At 39.7% G+C, this 23,300-nt stretch overlaps 1 protein-coding gene across 2 annotated transcripts in view; it reads right to left on the reverse strand.

Annotated features, from left to right (window-relative positions):
* The window catches only part of SMYD3 (SET and MYND domain containing 3), a 419,867-nt gene that overhangs the window by 386,133 nt on the left and 10,434 nt on the right, over positions 1-23,300 (reverse strand). The window contains exon 1 of one of the 2 annotated variants that reach the window (XM_032989436.2): positions 22,137-22,212. The exons of the other annotated variant lie outside the window; for it this stretch is intronic. The gene's annotated coding sequence lies outside the window, so the exon portion shown is untranslated. Of the gene's footprint in view, positions 1-22,136; positions 22,213-23,300 lie in introns of those variants that run through there. 2 annotated transcript variants of the gene reach the window in all.

Here is a 23,300-nt window from a genome sequence, read left to right on the forward strand (position 1 = left end):
TAGATCAACTGTGCACTAATGCACTGCAAAAATCCACTGTCTGATGACATTCATTGGGGCAAATGGGGGGCATTTCTGAGCTGCAACCCACTTTGCTACGACACAACTGAAACCAGCAATCAACCCAGCAAGTCTGAAGCTTCAGGCACCTGCAGTACCCTCCAGGCAGTCATTCCACAGCAACAGGCACACATGCAGATCTACAGTTTTCTAACAAAAACAACTCAAAACATTAATTTTGGGAAAAAAGCCTCCTACAAAAAACTTCAGCACTAATGGAAAGCTATTTTAGTGATCACTATTCATAAATAAACCATCTACACAGTAATGGCCAGAAAGTAGTCTGCCCTCCAAATTTAAGACTCACTGACATGTTTGCCAGTAACTACTAAAGCTACAAGTATGTCTTTGATTCAGGGACTGGGAAAAGAACAGAAAGGAGAAAAAGCAGGTATAGACTAGTCCAGCCCAATTAACAGGCAAGTTTTGTGAGGACCATTCTCAGGACCCCTTGGAGACACCAAGGACCGCTCTCTCAGGACCCCAGGGAGAAAGCAGCATGCAGCTGTGGGAAGGTGCTTACACCACAACTCAGCGTTGGAGATCACAGAACCAGAAAACCAGTTAGGTTGTGCAAAACCTCTGGAAGTCACTGTGTCCCACCTCCTGCCCAAAGCAGAGCTCCCTTCAAAGACTGACTGGGTGCGATGCAATCAGATCTTCTGCTTAAACGTAAGCGCCACTGAAAATCCCACAATCATCAGCTCCACTGGTCTTGCTATACATCTATATACCCAATCCTCTGTAACGAGTCCAAACCTTTTATTTGTACTGGTGAGCATCTACCAACATGAGCTGGGTCACCAATTGCTTTTGGTGACATCCAGGAGCTACCGACACTCAAGTTGCCGTCCCTGGGACCCAGCAGCAAGTACAGCGAATCAAGGGTGAGCACAGAGGAAGAGAGCGGATCACACTCATGAGAGCTACTGAGGAGGACATTATTCAGCACCAATAAGCCCAGGTCATGTACATCACCTGAAAATCCAGTTCTTTCAAACTGCCTGAAGACTCAATAAAGGAACACTGTATCAAGTATACACCACGCATTTTCATGGTCTCTTTCCACACAACAAAAGAGAGGAATCCTTTGCCTAAAAACAACAACAAAAGGGGCAGACAAATAAAAGCCCTTTATACATCCACACACTTAAGAATTATATTGGCAGGGAGGAACAGATAGAAAAATTGGTAACTAATATCACATACAGTCCTTATTAAAAAAAAAAAAAAAAATCAATGAATGTCTTAACTCAAAAAATAATTCAGTATCTATCTGTGGTAGAGATTATGTAATTTTTTTTTTTGTTACATAGCCAGGAAGCTTATTATATTTAGAACACAAACCCAAAATGCTTGCAATAACCCACTGGGTACAACAACGTTAACAACAGATCCATTAGTCAGCATTCAACAACTACACAAATAGTGTTAAAAAAAAAAAAATCAAGTAGTTCTTCATCTGCTGAAACGATTTAGCAAGTCTATCTGAAAGAGGATGGGATAGCCATAAACACACCCTGCTTGTGAGGCCATGCTGCCTCTCCCGCGTTCGCAGGAGCACTTCAGTGCCCTCCAACTTTCTCTTTGCTGCGGCAAAATCCTTCTACGTGCCTGAGGCCTCAATGAGCTCAACCTCTAACCGTGTCACCAAGCCCTGCCAGTAGCACTGGCATTACACAGGAGGCAGCTAAACTAAATTTAGTGCTACACAGGGAATCACTTTAAAGGAAGACAAATGAAGCTAACCTGGGAAGATCTGAAACTTAATGAAAGACAAACTCTAGAATAAATACTCGCAAGTCACAGTAGTAAAGCAGACTCCCAGATAGTCTTTTTAGGCACTTTATCTCATCTCATTTGTATGTTATCCCATCATGTACTTTAATAAAATTTGGCAAGAAAATCTTCCAGCAAAATAACAGTTTAGCTGTGTTTGCATGCCCCGCAGGAGTTGCACAAAGACCGATGCTCTCACTAATGTATATAAATGACTGCCTGAAGGTTGCACAGATGCTCCACTGTGCATCTGCACTGATGATGTGGTCATTTTGAAAAGCCCTTTCCCAATCTGTTACGGAATACCTGTTTCTAGTTTCCTGACTTAGGGAATAAGCTTCACCACGAAATGGCTTACTGATAATTGCCTCATGTTCAATCTGTTATGAATAAAATGCATGATACTCCTGCCTCACTTTGAGGAACAGTTGCACATAAAGCAGTTGGAGAACTGACAGTGGCATTTAGGTAGATGATAAACACGGCAATTTAATACACTTTAGAGCTTGCACTTTGGTGGTTCTATGCAAGTCATGTGGCTTTTAACAGCTGATAAATTTTCCCCTCCAACATGGCTCCAACCATACTGCCTGTGAGCACTAATTATGGAGTAATCAATGTTAGCCCATACTCCTTCCTAAATGGTTTACAAAGAATGAATAATAAAAGCCTGCTGCAAATGTAAACAGATTACCTCATTATCATAGATTCTGGGTCTGTGTTCAACCATTTGCTATCAAAGATAGCAAGAATTAATCCACAGTCAAATTTCTTTGCTCTCTCCAGTCAGAAAGAAGAGAAAACTGGGTACTTACTGCTTATGCATACAGGGTTGAATGCAAGAGTTGTCCAAGATAACCTTGATCTAGCAGCCAGATGACTAATAATTGTAAACAATATAAAGGCAATTTAAAATTTAAGATTACAGGGACAGAGGATTGTTGCACATATCACTGCTATTTCCACATTATTCCATTTGTGGACAATGATTTACCATAACCCAGAAGCCAAAAACGTCCCCAATAACTCACAAAGCTGCAACACTACAGAGAAATGTTAGAGCAAACCCATAGTACTGACCGTGTCCAAGCAAGTATTCCTTACGTTGTTTTTAAAAGCATCCTTTTTCTTGGTCTCAAAATCATAAAAGCTATTAAAAATACACCAGATGCTGTAAGCAGCAGAGAAAACCTTGAAACAGTTTTACTGGAAGTACGAGGAAAATTATAGTTAAAAAATCTTTTTTAAAAAACAGTACTTCTGGAGAGTACTAGAGGTGTTCTATGGTATATTCTGAAGATGGAAAATAGTATTTATGGTGGCAGAATTCAGTCCTATGACTGCACTCACATTATTGAATAATCTTTCCTGGTTTGCTTCTCTGTTTTTTAAATCTTCATTGTAACTCTCCCAGTTTTATACACTCAGGAGTTTCTGAAAACAAAAATCCATCCACTATGAATCTTTATCAGAATATTTCATCACTTAATTAATGATGAATAGGAAAAAAAAAAAAAAAAAGCTGTTGACATTTTAATAATTATTGGTTTACACAGCTTGGAAAAGTCAAAATTTTCTTAAGTATAATCACTGCAAAAAAAGGAAATGGTACAAAGGATAAAACAACATTACAGTTGCTTCTGGTCAATTTGAAACTTCCAGTGCTATACCCCGCTAAGTTGTAATGTTGACTCTGAGGGCCAAATGCAGATCTCACCTTATGGCAGCTGGGAGACATACGACAGGAGCAGGGCTACTGAAAGTCAAAAAAAAAAGTGTCTAATCCTGTATGCTGAATACTGCAAAGAAGCAGAAATACCAGCACATGCTTTAACAGCATTCGCCCAAGTAACGGGAGGAGCACCACTGCAACGACCAGCACCACAGCCTGGGCTGGTGCGCTTTGTCAGCAGCTTGGCTGCCACTGGGACACTGACTTGCCAGGAGAGCCCCAGCACTAGCCATCCCGGGGCACTGGCTTTGCTCAGCATGGCAGTGGCTTGGAGACGCAGGAATCCACGGGTTCAGTCCCTTTCATTGCCCCATGTCCCGCTGTCGCCACGCTTGAAAGGTGACAACTCTTGGGGGGCTACTGGTAACAATAAACCTGTCCTGCACCCTCAGATTTGGAAGCCTGAACCTTACCTGTCTTTGTGCTTCAAGAGCCACAAACCTTAACCCCCCAGGCCGAAAAAAAAGATTTTGAAGCCTTTTTAAGGTAGACAGACTTGTTTCAAAGAAAAACAAGAAAGATTGTGCCGTGGATTTCACACACCATTACATTACATCTCACTTCATTTTTCAGATGCTCTGCCATTCTTATCTTAAAATAGGAGGGGTGGTGGGAAGAAATTAAGAGTCTCTTCAAACAACCCTGGTAGATACAAATTTGACTCTTACTGCTTCCTATGATGCTCATTCAATGCTGCGTTGGTTACTACGTCTGTGAATACCCTTTAAGTAGCATTGGGTATCAAAAAGCTTTAAGGGAGGTGCCGTGAAGCAGGCAGGCTCAGAGATGTGCCACAGTCCCTGGCAAGTCAGAGAAAAGGAGAGCAATGTGAAGGGGAGCCAGCTTGCACAGAGGTCACAGCTCACAGCTATGGGCATCTCTGTGATGAAGGGGACAGGCACAGAGGAAAAAAAGAGAAAGGGAGGGGAGTAGCACCATCCTGGTGCAGCAAAATGCCACTAGCCCTGCTCTGTCCACTCAGTGACCAAGCAGAAACTGGTCTCAGACACTGGGAAGTCTCAGAAGCACTGAACTCTACCAGCATGGTTTTGAAAGGGTGCCTGGCTTTTTATTGTGCCCACAGTTCTGACAACTTTCCAGTCTGTCTGTCTGTCTGTCTGTCTATGCACTCACACACACCTCGGTATTTGCAGGCAAGGTCCTCCTCAAGGTCAGGAATTGGAAGTGCTGCTCCCAGGTGGGAGAGGGATGGTTCAGCCGCCTTAGCTATGAAACACGTTGTCCTGACAGTCTCTTTTTGTTCTGCAGAGGTTTGGTTTCACTTTGATCATTTTTGATTATTTTTTTTTTCCTGTACAGTTTCCCTCAAATGTTTGTGTAGATTTGGATTTCACAGAAGCTGATGGGGAGTCAACAACTGCAGGTGATAAAGCCCAAACTCCTGTCAGAAAAAAAAAAATGTCGATAACATGACTGTCTTGTAGAGGATAGGAATGATTTGCAACTAAACTGAGCTTTGAATGCAACTAAATTAAGTACCCAGCTGCTATATAAAAACTGTCTCAGAATAATTACATTCCTACTCCAAAAAGAAGAGAAAATGATTATTTGAACATATATCCAGATGTGAAAGTGACTGAAGATACTTTGTGTCACTGAATATTTTAAAATAGTCCATATTTTAACGCATATGCATACCAGAATCTCTCAAGTATTTACCATCCAACCATTCTTGGCCAGAAATACTTTCTATATGTAAAAGCTATAAAAACAATTTAAAAGGCAATCTGTTAAAGTATCCATTGAAAATGGTGCACAATTTCTAGTTTTTCTCCCTATTTACCCATCTAAACATGAGACACAGAAGATAACATTGGCTCAAAACACAGACAATGAATGAGATAAGACACATTATCCTCACACTTGTAAATGTAGAGTGAATGGGTTCAACAAGAGCTATACTGTACAGAATAAAAGCTATGTGCTATATTCCATTTTTGCCATAAGGATTGTTACTAGTGTAATATTATAGTCATTAAAGTATTATCATTTGTAAACATTAATTGGAGGCATAAATAGCTAAGGCAAATAGCCCCAAAATAAAGTGGCAATTTTTTAACTCTCTAAAAAATTTTCAAGGAATATTACTTAATGTCATGCCTGTTGATTATAACCTGAAATATTTTTTTTTCTATTTACCAAAAATGAATCAGTCATAGGGTAATTTTTGTTCAAATATAAACACACCCACCCAGACATGAATATGAATGTTCTATTTCTTTTCAGAGATTTTTCCTCCTTTTTCTACAGGCCATGTGGCAGCAGCCCAGCCAACCAGTTAAAACAAAGATTTAAAACGGCATTTGGCAAACACCTAACTTCTGTTGTTTATAAAACAGGGACAATATTAAGAACAAACACATTGACTGTGAACTACACCCTAGAAAGCAGAAATTTAGTTTCTGATAATCGATACCAAAGCAGCTTTTTGGAAAATTTACCTGTGAACTTAAAATCACCCTGCAGCTTATAAATGCCATGTAAGATTGTTTGTACTATCAAACCTGTCTAATAAGGGCAAAGTACATGGTGACCACTGTCAAATTAATTGTTCAATCAAGAATCGGTAAGTAAAAGGCATTAGCTCTGTTATGCTCCATTGCATACAGTTACATCTTTGATAACTGCCCAGTGGGAGTTTATGGATCCTACATGACCCCTGTCGAAATTCAACTGACTTCTTCCCAGCAAATTCTATTAGAATCGGTCCATGCATCGCTGCCCACAATAATCAAGAGCAGAGAGCCTGATTTATATATAAGCATTTTGTTTTAGTCTAACTCAATAGAATGTAAAATAGATGAGGTTATGAGATGGCTGTTTAGAAAAAGACAACTGCAACCCACTCTATACAACAAATCAGAACCAACTATTAAATCTCTAATTAAAAAAGCTAGAAATGCTTCAGGAACAAGGAGGATAGGAAAAGAAAAATTTTTTTCTAAATATTGGCCTTTCGAAAAGTACCAGGATCAAAAAAAAAAAAAAAAAATCCATAAAGAGCTAATAGAGTGTGCAAATGCAATTCTCCAAATGTTCTGAGGTTTACCTACAGCAAGAAGCATTACCTTTACAGAATTTAAAAGTTCCTAATAAGAGCAAAACTGATGAATTTATTGAGAAAGCATATCCTATTTACTAGCAAGCTTAAAGATCTGGGTTAACCCTTTTTCAGAGACCTGGATAACCTAAACAAAGAGCCCATAATTCTTCCTTCATTTTCTTAAAGTTATTAATGTTCTTCAGATATAAATATTTAGTACTGCTTAACTATTCACCTCAGCTCATAATTTTAAGACATTTAAGACAATGAAAGAAAGAAACACAACAGCTATCATTTTTTTCATGGAAATAAGACAATGACTGAAAATAAACTACCACCACACTAAAAGTTCAGGAAGTTACGATGAAGATTGCAGAAGTCAGGACGAGTCCATTCTCAGGAATGTTTATGCTTATGGAAAACTGTCCTGTGTTTGAGTGAGTGGTGGGGCTTTTGGTAGCAGGGAGGGGGCTACAGGGGTGGCCCCCTGTGAGAAGCTTCTCGAAGCTCCCCCAGCTCCAAGTCAGCTCCACCTCTGCACCAAACCTGAGCCCATCAGCTGCGCCCCTGCCATAACATATTTAAGAAGGGACCTGGGAGGAGGAGTTGGGCTTGTGAGAAGTTGCGACATCTATGTGAACACCAAAGTCAGTGGAGGAACGGAGGAAGAAAGGAGGGGGGAGGTATGCTGGAGCAGAGACCCCCCTGTATCCTGTGGGGAGATGGCAGGGTAGCCCCCCCTGCCACCCATGGAGATCTACGGTGGAGCAGACACTGATATACATCTCAGATGATTGCACCCAAAGGAGGCCAGGACCCTGTGGGAAGAAGCAGCCCCCGCTGCTGTAATTCAGCGCTGGGAGGATTGCAGCATGCGAGGGTGTCCCACACTGGAGTAGCTCGGGAAGGGCTGCAGCTGTGGGAGGGACTCAAATTGGAGAAACTTGGTGTCCCACACCGGAGCAGCCAGGGAAACATTGTGGCCTCTGCAAGGGACTCACATCAGAGAAAAGTTGTGGAAGACTGTCTCCTGAGAGAGGGGGACCAAAATGGAGCAGGGGGAAAGAAGTTCCAGAAGTTCCGCCCCACCAAAGAAGCAGCAGCTCTGACTGCACCCCCAGTCCCGGCCCCTGTGCCGCTGCGGGAATGAGGTAGAAATATCGGGAGTAAAGCTGAGCCCGGGAAGAAGGGAGGGGTGGGAGAAGGCGTTTTCAAGATGCGGCAATGCTTCTCACTGTCCTACTCTGTTAAGTGTTGTTGTTAGTGTCTGTAATAAATGCATGTCCTTTGTCTTCTTCCCCTAACAAGTCTGTCTTTTGCCTGTGACCATAATGAGTGATTTATCCCTCCCTGTCCTTACCTCGAATCCCAAGTCTGGCTCATTTGTCCCTTCTCATCGCTGGTAGGGAAGGGAGGAACGAGCGTCTGCGTGGTGCTCAGTTGTCCTCTGAGCTCAAACCACAACAAAAACAGGAGGATGATATAAAGAGTAAGATATAAGCAGACTACATCAAAAATGTAAAAAACATTTAACCTTTGCTAGTTTAAACGCACTTTGGAAACTATTTGAATCCATACAAAGATACTCAAATTTCAAAGAGTAAGAAGCTTTAAACCCTTAAACAAGATACCACAGAAGCTCTGGAGGAGTTAAGCAGAACCTGAAATGAACACTTTGAAAAGTTCCAGTCACAGAAACGACATTCCTATAATACACAGGTTAGAAAACTTGCAAATACAACTGAACTGACATTGAGAGCTGAGCCTTGCATAGGCTGACTTCACTATCCTGACAGCAGAACCCCTCTGCTGGTTTGTTTTAAACAGATAAACCCTTCCAGTAAATTCATTAGCTACGTGATAATTGTAACCAGAGAGCAACTGATCTCTCCGAGATTATAGAAAAATCCACAGTTCATTTACCATGTAATTATCTTTACTGCCATCATCCCGACTACTAAAAGTCAAGATGCATCCCTCAACCAGGCTTGATTCACTGTAGTTTGATAAATCTAAAACTCATCTCTCTAAATCAAATAGATCTAAAAAAAGATCTTTTGGGAAAAAAGGATCCATGCAATGTCACATACAGCTAAGCTGCAAAATAAACACAAATTAACAAACAGACCTAAGACAACTTGCATATCACGAAGCCCAGATAAAACATCTAACTGAAGTAAACTCCAAGGTTTATATCCTAATTAAGAAGAAACAAAGCAAGGTTTGCTGTTTCTTGTTTAATATCAGCCACACATACAGTTTCTGGCTAAAAAGGGAAATCTTTGGGCTTTCCAGCTGCTGCTGGGCTGTAAAGACACAGCCATAGTGCATATCCTGATTATTTAGCTCTAATTAGTGATGGCCCAATAAACAAAAGAAGTCTCCTTAGACACTTCGACCACTTCCTTTGTGTCATTTCTGCATTTATTTACTGCAATGCATTTTTTCCCAGTGTTACTCTTGAAGGCCAGCTGAAACATTCAGTTATTTCAGAATACTGCAGCCCGGCTGCTGAGGGGAACAGGTTGGTATGTGCAGTCTACCTTCACTCCATGGATTGCCCTCGTTCCCAAACATTTCTGGATGCAGCCGGACAACTGGGAATCAGTGCAGTAAGCCAAGACAGATGCAAGGTTCACGCAGTTCCAGCAGAATTAGCCTTCTCCTGTTGGTTGCCCAATCCTGAAATAACACAGCATGGTGGAATGGCACACGGCTGCAGTGTATGCTGCAGTCCTGCAACTTCCAATTAAGATATTAGTGGGGTGCAAAGGGGAGGTTTGCGCATCTTTAAGGCACACCTTTAAAGGACCCAGGAAGCAGAAGGATGCATAGTAGAGCAGAAGGTCAGTAATGTATTCTGCTTTTTTGATTTTGGTTGGTTTGGTTTTGGTTTTGTTTTTTGTTTTTTGTTTTTTTTTTTTTTTTTTTTTTAAGCAGACTATGATCTGGGGTGTCACTAGAAATCATGTTAGAGGGGACATTCTGACAGCTCCACATGGGGGTCTTGTTACCAGTGTAAAACTGTATGTTTGAATAAGTACCTAGGTTATAGTGACACTATTCAAGTTAGAATTAGACTGCATTTAAATCTTCTAAGGACTACGAAACATTGGCTCTATTGTGTAAGCCTGATACTTTGTATAAATGATGCAGACCTTGATAATGCCTATACCCTTGAAGAGGAGCTAAAAGATTGATAAAAAGGGAACATCCTGCCCAGAGGTGCTGAAAGCTGCGTAATTGCCATAGAAACAGAAAGTCGGCAAAAAAATCGATGGTAACTGGGGGAAAGGCAAAACTGGCAGGGGGAGATCACAACCACCAACTCAATTCCAGAACAAATAGACTTGCCTCCCCACGCCTGTAAGGAGCATGCGTGCTAATTTACATAGCAAAGAAGGCTAATTTAAATATAACTAACCAATGAGGGACAAAGTGATATGAAACTAACCAATGGTCAGTACAGTAAATGTGTATTCACGTAGTCTGAAGTGTATAAATACAATGAATTTCTTTTGTGCGGTGTGCTGGCTTTGTGGCATTACCACCCAGAACCCATCTTTGCACAAACGTGAAATAAATAAAATACCTCTGCTCTGTGTGTATATCGGCGTATTGCACACACACCAGGTAAACAACCCTGCTTGTGGGACAACTGTAGCATCCCGTTGCTTACTAAAATTGGTCCATTCTCTTGGCAATCAGAAAATCATCTCGCCTGCCCACTGTGGAGGCAAATAACTGCCATATCCATCACATGGCGCCCTTAGCTTTCAGTTCTTGAGTTCACTCTTCTGTGGACACCTGCCCCACAAAATAAATGTTACCTTAAGAAGTCAGGCATATTCCTTTTTAAAAACATATTTCATTTTGTTCACAAAACAGATTGATTTTGCATTATTTTAACCTAGTTTCTCTTACACCTACAGAATGCAACTAACAACAGCTGAGCAATATTCTCCTTCTTATAGTTAGTGTCACTAACTTACTAGTTAGTGACACACGTCCCTTACCAGAATTGTTAGTGAGTTTTTTGTCATTTGATTTTTCAGCAGAATAGGCTGTTTCTTCTTACCACAAAACAGCTGAAGAATATGTGATGTCAAGCTGTCTCTTGTTTCATGATGCAAACAAGTCTGAGGAAAAAGTGCAGGATTAAAAGTAATCTTGAATTGCAAAACTAAATCTAAATAAAATCTCTGTCCTTTATGGCATACTAGCTTTTTGGGTTTTTTTTTTTGTTTTGTTTTGTTTTGCTTTGTTTTTTAAATCTGATATGTATGACAACCATGGAGAAACAACATCTTTTAACTAGAAATGTCACTGAATTGACTCTGGCAGAAGTTAATACAGAACTCTTGTAAAGTTCAACTCCCTTAAAATCCATACACATATAAAAGATACCTGTCTGCAGAAAGAAAAACAGCTGGCAAAATCTTTTTTTATCAAATAAATCTTTCCTGCAAATGTCTGTCACATGATAACTGTCCCACTATACTCTGTATGCTTTAAATCTGAGCCACCAAAACCATTTCACAGAAAATTCTATGGTCGCAGAAACGAGCACACAGAGACAAATGATGTAACACACAGTTATTCACAGCAACTACTGCCAATATATATATATTTTGTGCACAGCAACTGAATGTGGAAGACTGCAATGCCACCTAATATCGTCCTAATAAAATCCACAATTTAGATATCTCTTTTTTTCAGGACAGAGGTACACTCGTTATTCATTCCATACAATAACAGCATACGTAAATTTTATATTCTAAATCATATATTCAGAATGGAGTTTGTTATTTTAAAGCAGTTCTGCACAGGTTTTTCGGAGTCTGACTCAACCTTCATGTTGTCAGTTCTTTGTAGTCATTTTGTTTCTCATTAGCAATTTCATTTCTTGGCTGGCAATCATCAAATGCATCAAGCATCAGTAGCCAGACCAAGCAAATAATTATTTCTAAGACACGTACAGAGCTTTAGATTATAGCTAGTGTCTACAGAAGTAGTCTTAACACTTCAGCACCATAAATAAGAGACTGGTTTCCAATTGAGGACCTAAAATTGAGCATCTTCTAACCACAGTGGCCCATATTCTTTGTTCACATTCTGCTAAACAATTCCCAATAAAACGTCTATCATTTTAAGATAACTTTGCATTTCACTGTTGAATACGCTACCTCATCTGCCATAAAGATAACCATGAGCACTAAGGGTGTGTTTACATCTGGGGGAGAACCTGCAGATTAAAGACAGCAAGCATCTCAACACAAGGAACCAACCCAGTGTTTTGCCAATTGACGGGGTTAACACAAAGGACACAGACACCAAGCTAAAGAAATAGGCTTATTTTACCTTAAAGCAGCAGAAAGAATAAGCAAGGTAATGCACCTAGACATTACTGTTTAAAGCAGCAGAAAGAATAAGCAAGGTAATGCACCTAGTCGTTACTACATAAAGCTGGCTATAGTGATTAAGAAAGATCCATCACCAATTGCCCTCATACTTTACCATCACCCCGACCCGTGCATCAGCTGGGGAGCCCCGTCACAGCGAAGGATCAGAGAGCCTTTCCCAGAAATTGGGAAGTCCTACGCAGTGTGTCCACTCGTAGGTGAGGTCTCCGTCTGTGCTGTGAGAGGGTCTGGCTTTTATACAGTTTAACAAACAAGTCTAAACGAAATGCACAGGAGATACCTGGTAGATTGACATGCCTCACTCAGGCGTGTCTGGATCTGGCCAGGATCCGGGCACGTCTGAGGAGTTTCTGTTTTTCTTTACATTTGGGATTTACAGTTACTTCCTACTGTTTACTTACAGTTCCCAGGGATTGTTCCCAGGGTTGCATTTTCACGCTGATAAGATGCTGGTTGCTCCAAGCTGCTGATAAGATGCTGATTGCTGGTGGGGGAATGCACTCAGAAGTCAACTTTGGTTTGAGGCCTGTTGTTTGGGCCTTTTCTGTTTCACGCCGGCTTACACAATCAAGCATGACTGGACTCCCTCCTCATCTTTCTGTTTTGAAATTTCTGTTCCTTCCTCAGTTGGGTTGGGTTGTTTTTTTTTTTTTTTTTTTTTCTCGAGTAATTCTGCAGAGCTAACCCTCAGAAAAATGTCAGCCATGCAGTGTCATAGGATGGGTTCAACCATGAGGAGGGAACAAAGAGATTTAAATAAAACTGCATTAACAGTAACAAAGATAACATCAGCATCTTCACTTACTTTTAGGAAAAAAAAAAAAAAGGAGGGTGTGTACATCTGAAGATATAAATAGATGATATCTTCCATTACTGAAAACCTCTCAGCATTTGGCTATTTATTATACAAACACTCAGAGAAACAGTCTAATGTCTTTTGGTACTAAGAGTGATCCATATCTCGTATCACAAAACGTTTTACAAAGTAGTTCACAAGAGCAGGAAAAAAAAAATAAACAAAGTAGACCTTCCTTGTACATACACTGTACATAAATCAGGTTTTAATATTGAAGCTCGATTATCTAAGCATTGAAATCCAAATCCAGAGTCTAAGTTTTAACCAGGATTAACTTTGGCAAATTAGTTGTTTAATAATTCTATGGTCCTGAAAAATGCTGCAGTCTTACTGTTTCAGGTCTTCTGCAACTAATAGAGGACGAATTTACACGGGAAAAGCAAAAAGTTAAAAAAGCTAAATAAAAATGCAATACCAAAATATATGGATATGTAAAGGATTTATTTTGCTTGTACCAGGCATGTGAAATGCACGTTTCACTGGTGCTGTGACAGATGTTTCAAGTTTTCATGTACTCTTGAAGTATAATTTTCTAATTCACCGCAGCATCTTATGGAAATGAAATAGCAAGAGTAAGCATTCATTTCCTGAAACTTGAGCTCAATTCCTGATTAGGTCACAAATGAAGTGAAGCAGCTCAATCCTACAAGGTGATGCACCTCCTGCACCTTATGTCCAATGTCTATTCACTTCAACAGGAGTGGATACACCCATATACCTCCTAAGGTCAGACCTTGTGTTCACAGGGAAAAGAGAGCTACAAACTTAATGATCACTGAAAAATCCATTTGCAACTGTAAAAACATCTCCAAAACAGAGTAGAACTTCAAATTTCAGATTAGCTGAGGCATGTGGAAGGCATCAATCAAAATTACTGTTGTAGAGCACCAGCTCCAATTCTCTTGGAAAGAGATACACAGTTGCACTCTGGCTGCCTAGAAAACAAAACCAAAGTATCATCAAGCTGTCAGTAATTTAATTCTGGTGGTTTTCACTTGCTTTTCTTGCTGCTGGCTATTTTGCAAACAGGTAGACAGACTTCATTTGTTATTTCACTTTTTTTTTTTTCTTTTTAAACTTATATATCTATATACACACAGAGATACTCAACACCTGTCAACAAAGATGGAGCTGTCTAAGTCTTTGGTCCTAGAGCCTGAAGTAACAGATCAGTCACCAGCACAACTGAGGAAAAAAGATCCCACAGAATTATTGAAATAAATAATCTTACTTATCTACAGAAAATGTAACTGAAGTAAGAGGTTAATATATTTGCAATTAGGGAAACATTAGGCTTTACATTGAGAGCAGTGCTACTATAACAGCTTTTCTTTAAACTCTCATAGTGCCTAAAGATCTGCCTGCTGATGGGACAAGTCTTGTCACTATATGCACAATATACTCAGCATATCCAATATGTAGTAACAATATACTGACACTTGTGGCATGCTTTTCTCTTCCCAGACAGAGTCCATTTGCAGTCTGCATTTCTAATGCAATTAAAAAAATCTCGAATAGTTCAAAGCCACAACTGTGAGTGCCATATGTAAATATTCAGTCTTCCCCACACAAAGGGAAAAGGGTGACTTCCATCTCGATAATTCCTGTAGGTTAGACTCATGCACACTTCTAAACCACAAGTTAAGCAAAATTAAACCTGGTGGATTCCATGGGAGTTCAGCAGAAAAATAAATACTTAAGAGAGTGGTTTTGATCAATTTGCCATTCATATCCTTGAGAGTTAGTTTCTAATGCGTTATGCATGTTTACAGCATGCTGTGACATTCTACCTAAACCCTGTTTCTGTGTCTGGCATTGATCTTTCCAATGAGCATCTTTCCGGTGAAACTGAAAAATCTTAAGACAGTACTAAACCTTTTTAGACCCATTAAGTTTTTTATTGTTGAGTATTTAAAGCAAGTTTAGGGAAAAAGTGAGACAAATAAAACTAAAAATTGTTGCTTAGGGGGGAAAAAAAAAAAAAAAAAAAGGCAAACAATAGCATTTTTGTTTGACATAGAAAAGTAATTTTTTGGCTGGATAATTCTTGTATTAGGCTAATTCTAGAAACAAACCAAAGTTATTGTAAGTCAGGCTTTCTCTAGGCATATTTTCTTAAGTCTCCAGGCTTTAAAAAAAATTAAAAAAAAAAAAAATCACTAATTAGGCATTTTCTTGCTTATATAAGCTATGACACCTTTTATTAAGGCGCTTTTTTTTTTTTTTAAACATTTCAACCTCCAGTTATAAAAACAAATTTTCCCCATTCTTTGCATTTTTCTTGTTTTAGTCATGTTAGGTTTTTGTTGACTATATTCCCAGGTTAGAAAAAAAAAAAAACACAAACAAAACCAAAACTTATAAACCACCACCTCTCCTCACATATAAAACATTTAAGTGTTGGAAAACAATTGTACCAAAGAAGCCAATCCTGAACTAAAAGCATGACACCTCCTACCCTCACACTAGCGTATGAATCGGCAGACATTACCATATTTCATGTGGTGAAAGTTCTTTTTTCCTTCCACTATTCTAATGCAGTTTCAGATGAGTGTATTGTAAAGCACTACGCAACAGCACATTTTTAATCATGTCTGCTACAATCGTGTCCATTTACTTCCTCTTCAAACTGCACTGATCCTCTTGGAGGTTTGTTCCCTGGGCTGCTGCTACCTGTGTTCACCAGGAACAGCTTCTCCTCACTACACCAACATGTGCTGGAAAAATTCTTCACCTTAGTGGGAAACGGCTTTGTTTACATGACAAACCAGGACACATCATTCCTCCCTAAGGAAACTCTTCAGCCCCAGAGTGCCCCAAAAAAACAAGCCCCAGAGGGTCTCGGTCACGGGTGAAGCCCCAGCAGCTGTTGCAGGGTGCCACAGTTCCTGAAGACGCTTAGGGCCAGGCTGCTTGTAGCATGTAATCCAGAAATAAAGCACGAAGCGACTGACCTCCACAGAGAGCCCCCCGAAATACCTACCTTAGCATCACCTAAATACTGCTCTTTGGGTATTTGAAGAGAAGCACAAGAAGAGCAGCTGCACTAACATCCCCCTACTCCCACGGCATAATTAAGAAGCGTACAATCCTTCAGCATGAGCAGGAGGGACATTTGCTTTCAAGTCAGTCTACTGCTGAAAGAGGCTAGTGAATTAAATTGCGCTATTGGAAAACACGGCTCTTCGTGGACAGTACTATAGGAACTACAATCACATCAACATACAATGTTTATGCTTACTGTAGATGTAAAATGAGAGTCAACTTTCTGTTGATGAGGCTTTGTCACACAGGTACACCAAGTATATGAAAGCTTAATGTGAAGCAAAAAAAAAAAAAAAAAAGTCTAAATGTTGTAAATTTTTCTCCAGTAACTGCTATGACATTTTTAAAAATAGAATAAAATAGAATTTTTATATGAAGGATTCTTCCAAAAGCCTGATAGTGAAGCTATTACCGTACGAAGCTTTGCAGTAAATCTCATTAAGTTACAAATCGATTTGATGGCCTACCACCACCTTATTACCTCATAGCACACGGTACCAGCAGCAACCTTACTGCTGTAATAAATTTTATTTCCCCAAATGCATATCATATTTGTTAAATATATCCTCAGTAACTGTAACCAAAAGATCAAGAAGGAGGAATTAATGGGCTGCTTTTTTTTTAATTAATCTAAAGTTGTTTGGGAAATAACTTCTCAAAAATAAGAACTAAATTATTTAGAGACTGTTTAAACATAATTATTTATTTCAGCTTGTCCTGGTTGGGGCTGAAACAGAGTTAATATTCCTTTTCAGGGACTAGATGAGTGCTGTGTTTGGGATTTAGCTTTGGGTTTGGTATGAGAAGAATGCTGATAGCACACTGATGTTTTCAGCTGCTACCGAGACTTCAAGGACTCTCCGACTCCCCATGTCCTGCCCGTGCGCAAGGGCACAGGGAGCAGGGAGGGAGCACGGCCACAGCACCTGACCCTAACTGGCCAGTGAAATATTCCATATCATGGAACGTCATGCCCACTGTGTAGAGGAGGGGTGGTTGGGAAGGAGCTCTCTCTCTCTCTCTTGCTCGCTTCTGGGATTGCGATTGCGGGATCTTGGTATCTCGGGGTCGCTGGCCGGGAACGGGCTGGGTATTGGTCAGCGGGTGGTGAGCAATTGCACTGTGCATTGCCTGTTTAGATATTTCTTTTTTTTTTTTTTTCTATCATCATCACTGTTGTCGTTTTATTGCCATTATTAAACTGTTTCTATCTCAGCCTGCGAGTCTCCCATCACCCCTCTAATCCCCTGCCCCATTCCCAGGTGGGGACGGGGAAGGGAGGGTGACCAGCTGTGGGGGTTGGTTGCCGACCAGGCTCAAACCATGACACAGCTACAATGTAAGCTTAAGAGAACATACTTTTCTTCCAATTAAAATTAATCTAGTTTTTTGTATTGCATAAGCAGCATACATATACATGAAACCAAAACATAAATGAGCAAAAAAGGGCATTTTTTGAAATTATTAGCTCTAGGAGACATACCGATTCAAAAAAATTAAAATCTTTTTCTCTCGTTATTAGAAATTCTGATAAGAGATAATTGCAGGAGTGAGTCCACAGAGATTTGGTTGCTCCTCATTGTGAACTCACATCCCCAGCAGCAGTAAACAAGACACGCACACATCAAGGACAGACTTTACTTCACAGCAACAAGCCTGTGAAAACCTAGAGGTCATTTATTTCTACCAGTTGGAATGAATATGAAGGACTCATCACAAGATGAAGCCAAAACGCCTGCTCTAGGAAAGGCTACTAAAAGTTTGTGGCAAAATTGGAAGCATTTCAAAGCTGAGAGAAGTTTCTAACCTCACCTGCTCACAGAATGGGGCAGAATGGCAGGGCAGGAGGAGGTTTCTGTTGCGGAGATCTGGTGGAAAGCACAGCCGGGATGACATTACTAAACCTGCAACCACCGATTAAACATTGTCTTAAGGTAAAAATTCTACACAATGAGCTTATGCAGGCATTACAATTTGTAGCTAAGTTATTATCTGCAATAAACGGATAAGCATTCATTAACTTCTGAGCATGAGACAACTGGCAAGCTATTTCATGCCTCAAAGAATTTACAGCAAAAGGGAGAGGTAAACACACAGTGCAGGTGACTCTGTATCTGGAAAATAAAATTAATATTTAAAATTGCCATTATCTTCCAGCTCTAAAATAGATCGACATCGAGATATCCCAACAAATGCAGTTTTTTAACCTGATATGAATCCTTAGGGGCTATCGAGCAGAAAAACAAGCATAATCTTCCAATTAATAACAAACAGCTAATAGTAAAGTACTTTTCAGTAGAAATTAATTTTATAAGGAAAACCTATATGAACACATGAGAATAAGTACCAAATACGTGCTTCACAAGAAGCAGCGCTAAGTACAAGGGTCATAAAATAGTATGTGTACAGACAGTTACAGCTTATAAGACTCCATGGGGGGAGGTTAAAAAGAAGATATGAAAATTAAAAATTAATAAGTCTATAGTAGAGTTGTCTGAACAGACTTATTCCCAAAGTCACAATTCCCAAGGCAATCTCTAAGGACAAGGAATTTGATTCCATAATTTATTCTGAAGCACATGGGAGTTCTGTAAATTATTTCATCTGCCTCAAAGCAGATTAATAAGGGAAAGAATGCTGCAGAAGTGACCAGAGCCCTACACCAGATCCCCCCAACAGAGAGCCAAACATCACTATATTATGTGCACATGAAACACTGACATTGCTGAGCTACCTGTTCAAAGGCAGAATGTGTCCTTTAATAATTCAATTCCTCCCGAGACTCAGGAACAAGATGAGAGGCTAAAAACAACTTTGACACGGAATATTCAGAATTGCAGGTAACGTCCACATCCATTGGTTACGGCCTGTGATACCCGCGTGCTCTTCCACCACCAGACAGCATCACCACCCCAGTGCCACCATGCAAACAGCCCCAGAATCTCCAGCTACGTGTCTAGCGTTGGTGCTTCCATCCCACAGCTCTCCCAGACAAATACAAAGACACAACTTTCTACTGCCCGGCCTAAAATCCAGTTCCCTCCATACCAGTTTGCATGCAAGCTCTTAGAAATCTTTTCCATTAAGAAATCCTGTTCATTTAAAACACTTTTATCCTCTCCTTAAGATACTTCTCAACTTGAGGAAATTCAAATCTTGTACAGAAATTATGAATTTCTTCCCAGACCTGTATTTTCCACTTCCCCTTCAATCCTTTTAAGTGTTCCCACCAGTCACACAGAAGGGCCACAGCCTTATAAGCTTCCAGGGAAATTAAGGACTGTAGGTCTCACCTTTCAAAAATCTGCACATGCAAAAATCAGAAAGCATGTTTCATAACCCTTCATACCATACATATGTTGTTACTTTAGTTTCCATCTGCTGAATTCTCTCTTTCATTTGGTGATTTATATCACAATATCATCAACAGCAGACCAGTACTTTAAAAAACTGATGTGTTCTTCCTTTATGATCAGTTTTTCCCAGAAATATTAACTACCCCCTTCTGCTTAGAGCCCTAAACAGCGCTCTAGGTTACATCTCATGGCCCATCTCAGGTAAACAATTTTTCACACCGATGCTTTCTTTAGTCTGTTGTAATTCAGACTCCACCGGCCCCTGTTCTGTTCTTCTACAGTATCAGTGAGGTTGCTTTTACTCTACATGTACACTTTTTTCTTGGCCGAAGAACAAGAAAGTTTCACAGCTTTTGAAGCTGGAAGAAACCATTCTATGATCTAGCACCATAGTATTCTAATCTGGCAAACTGAATGGGCCATGAAGTTTCACACAACAAAGCTTTCAGTTCTGGCAGAATTTGGATGTATTTTAGCAATTTTAAAATGGCACATTCGTTCTAAATATATGTATAAACCTGTTGGCATTGGACTTTTTCCTAGTGGTACTATTAAATTTATAGCAGTTATGCCTTCTGCTGCCTACAATCACTTTTTAAGATGTTCAAGTGGGCTAAGGTCAAATGTTGCACTTAAGGTGATACAAAACTATGTCATTAAAATATTTTCTATTTTACATGCTTTCAACAACTTCTAATCATATGGGTGAATGCAATAAACTTCAAATTTCTATCAAACAGGTAAGCAAGGACAGACTTTACTCAATTTCACAAATTAAGCCAGTGACAAACCAAGGGCTGTAATCCTCCAATTATGTATCTGAATTACAAGGTCATCCTTCATCTATTGTGTTCATCATACATGCATTAAAATATACCCATCAGCTGAAAATATCTTCAGTTTCATACACAAGCAAGACAAATTAAAAAGGAGGCAAGCGCTGCCATTCTTTGCTTTGATCAACCCCATCCCAAACTGTGTTTGCAGCTTGTCTGCGAAGGCCTCGTCTGGTGGCAGAAAGGGAGAAAAATGACAACCAGCCCTTACAAGTGAGAAATCTTACCATAGCCTCTTCAGATAAAAACATAAGTAAAGTGACATGCAAAGGGGATTTCTATAAAAGCAGTGAAGTGGAACAGAAGGGCAAACTTTTCCTGAAACACTGAATAAATCAAACACCATAAAAATAAATCTGTGTAAGTCTTGATAAACCCAAATAACTTCCTAATCAGTGAGAAGTTAGTTGAATACGTATTTCAGCACAAACACACACATTGCTTTCTAGACATTTATGTATTTTTAATCTGAAATCCTATAAGTGGCATTAAGTGAATCCAGCATGTGTTATGTTTTATATACAGGCAGCAGGAATCTCCAGTCAGCACACTTTTTGTTAGAAAGGTGAGTCCCAGTAAAGCAACCCCACCCCAAATTTCCACAAAGTCTTTAGAGAGGCCTGATTGTTTTGCATACAATGCTCAGCATGTCCACACTCCTTAAGGAATTTAATTACAAACGTAATTTAAGTACTTTTGACTTATCAGAACACACAATAAGGCACTGAACACATAAAATAGCTAGTGTAATTCAACCAAAATGACTGCCAAAGTGGCAAAGGCTATTAAGCGGGAACAAAACCCACATATGAGCAATACACAGACTGACTATATGTCCAATAAAATACTAAGGACCTATTAGAAGTGGAAAAATTAACTTGATCCAGTAATTGGGTTGCTAACTAAGAGCCTTTATAACTCTTTTGCTATTACTATGCCTGACCTGTCACTCTTTTTAGTGCTCATCAACACAATTCATCTGTCTCAGCCACAGAAAGGGGCATTCTTAGAGGAAGAGATACTATTCTGTGCTTATTTTGGGGAATAAAACTTAAACTATGGTCTTTACAAAAAATAATTCTGTAGTATATTTTATTAAAGATAAAATACATTCGATTGCTGTATCTGTTTAACACCTGATGTCATGTATGTCCTGTGAGGATTACTGCATAGCCTCTTTTTCTCCTGGGGCAAAAATTTCAGATAAAACTATTCTCACGTGTTGAGTTTCATGCAGTATTTCAAGAAATTGTTTCCACAGCTATTCCATCTGTTGTACAGCAGTATCAACTAATAAGATGCTTTTAATATGACAAGTGGATAAAATCTGTAAATAGCTGAATAGCCAGTTGTCGTGGTTTGGGCCTGATTGGCAACCAACCACCGCAGCTAATCACCCTCCCTTCCCCCTCCCCACCTGGGAATGGGGCAGGGGATTAGAGGGGTGAAGGGAGACTCGCAGGCTGAGATAAGAACAGTTTAATAATGGCAATAAAATGAGAACAATAACGATGATGGGGGAAAACAAAAAGAGATATATAAACAGGCGATGTACAGCGTAATTGCTCACCACCCGCTAACCAATATCCAGCCCGTTCCCGGCTAGCAACCCCGAGATACCAAAATCCCGCAATCGCAATCCCGGAATCGAGAGAGCTCCTTCCCAACCACCCCTCCTCTATATAGTGAGCATGACGTTCCATGATATGGAATATTTCACTGGCCAGTTAGGGTCAGGTGCTGTGGCCGTGCTCCCTCCCTGCTCCCTGTGCCCTTGCACACGGGCAGGACATGGAGAGTCGGAGAGTCCTTGAAGTCTCGGTAGCAGCTGAAAACATCAGTGTGCTATCAGCATTCTTCTCATACCAAACCCAAAGCTAAATCCAAAACACAGCTCTCATCTAGTCCCTGAAAAGGAATATTAACTCTATTTCAGCCCAAAATAAGACACCAGTCTCATTTGCTAAAACAACATAGACACTTACGAACTTAAATATCTGAAGTTTTCTGTGCCACTTCAATTTTTCTTTTTAATCTTTCAGTCTGGTTTTTCTTCTTCAGGAATCTTTTAACAGCTGGAGGACTTGGAGCTAACACACTACAGAAACTGAAGTAAGCTACTCAAGGTCTAGACCTACGTCAATACCCACACAGTGCTTAGAATATCTGGATCTAGTTTGGTTGAAAAAAATCTAATTTTTTTTCAGAGGGAATTAAACTGCAATACACTAGCCTGGGACAAGCTTTTCTCATCACATACAATGTTCAGTAAAGATTCCTAGCACAATGATCTGCAAAGTGGTACTTGAATTTACTCCTCACACAAGAACAAGTTGTACAGAAATGGAGGAGGTAAAATTTTTGAGATATACCTGTATACACACCAAGTATTCCTTGGTACACCACTTATCAGAAGGAGCTGTAAGCTCTATTTCTGTAATGGAAAATAGCAGACAGGCCACAGCAAGAAGCAGAAGTGCTATAGTTTGTCTCCTCAGGCAGAAGTTGTACTTAAAAAAAAACCCAGAAAAACAAAACAAACAAAAAAAAAAACCACAACAACATCCAAAAAAAACCACACCAAAAAAAAAAAAAAAAACAAAACACCAACCAAACAAGACAACACTCCAGTTTGAACCTTTATGGCAAAGCAAGCTGCTTCAAGCTTTTCTTGACAAATAAATAAAAACAAGTTTTTGGCCTTTGAGGAGCATGAAATACACTGAACAAAGATTTTCGATAGGAAACAAACATAGTTTATTTCATGCTCAGTGTTTCCCAAGACAAATCTTTCCTCTTTGAGGGCAATGCTTCACCAAACATCTTGTCTCAATTTCTCTTACCCTATTCCACCATGACCCTTCCCACTACCAAGAATGCCACCAGCACAGAAATTGTCTTTTCAGGTCACTAGTACACACTCCTAGCACTTGAATGAGTCATTTGAATTAAATAGTACGAATAAACCATATTCATTTGAATTGTAAGAAAGGGCATATAGTTGATAACAGTGTTTTTACTCCCTCTTCTCTTTCAATTATGATCTTTTGTTCCTTCTCTGCACTTCCACATCACAATCACTCCTAATTACACCCATCCTTAACACACTTGCTGGCTTCTTTCCTTTGAACACTGAAACCTGACTATGC

Source organism: Tyto alba, unplaced genomic scaffold (genome assembly GCF_018691265.1).
Source record: "Tyto alba isolate M040663 unplaced genomic scaffold, T.alba_DEE_v4.0 Super-Scaffold_22, whole genome shotgun sequence".
NCBI lineage: Eukaryota > Metazoa > Chordata > Aves > Strigiformes > Tytonidae > Tyto > Tyto alba.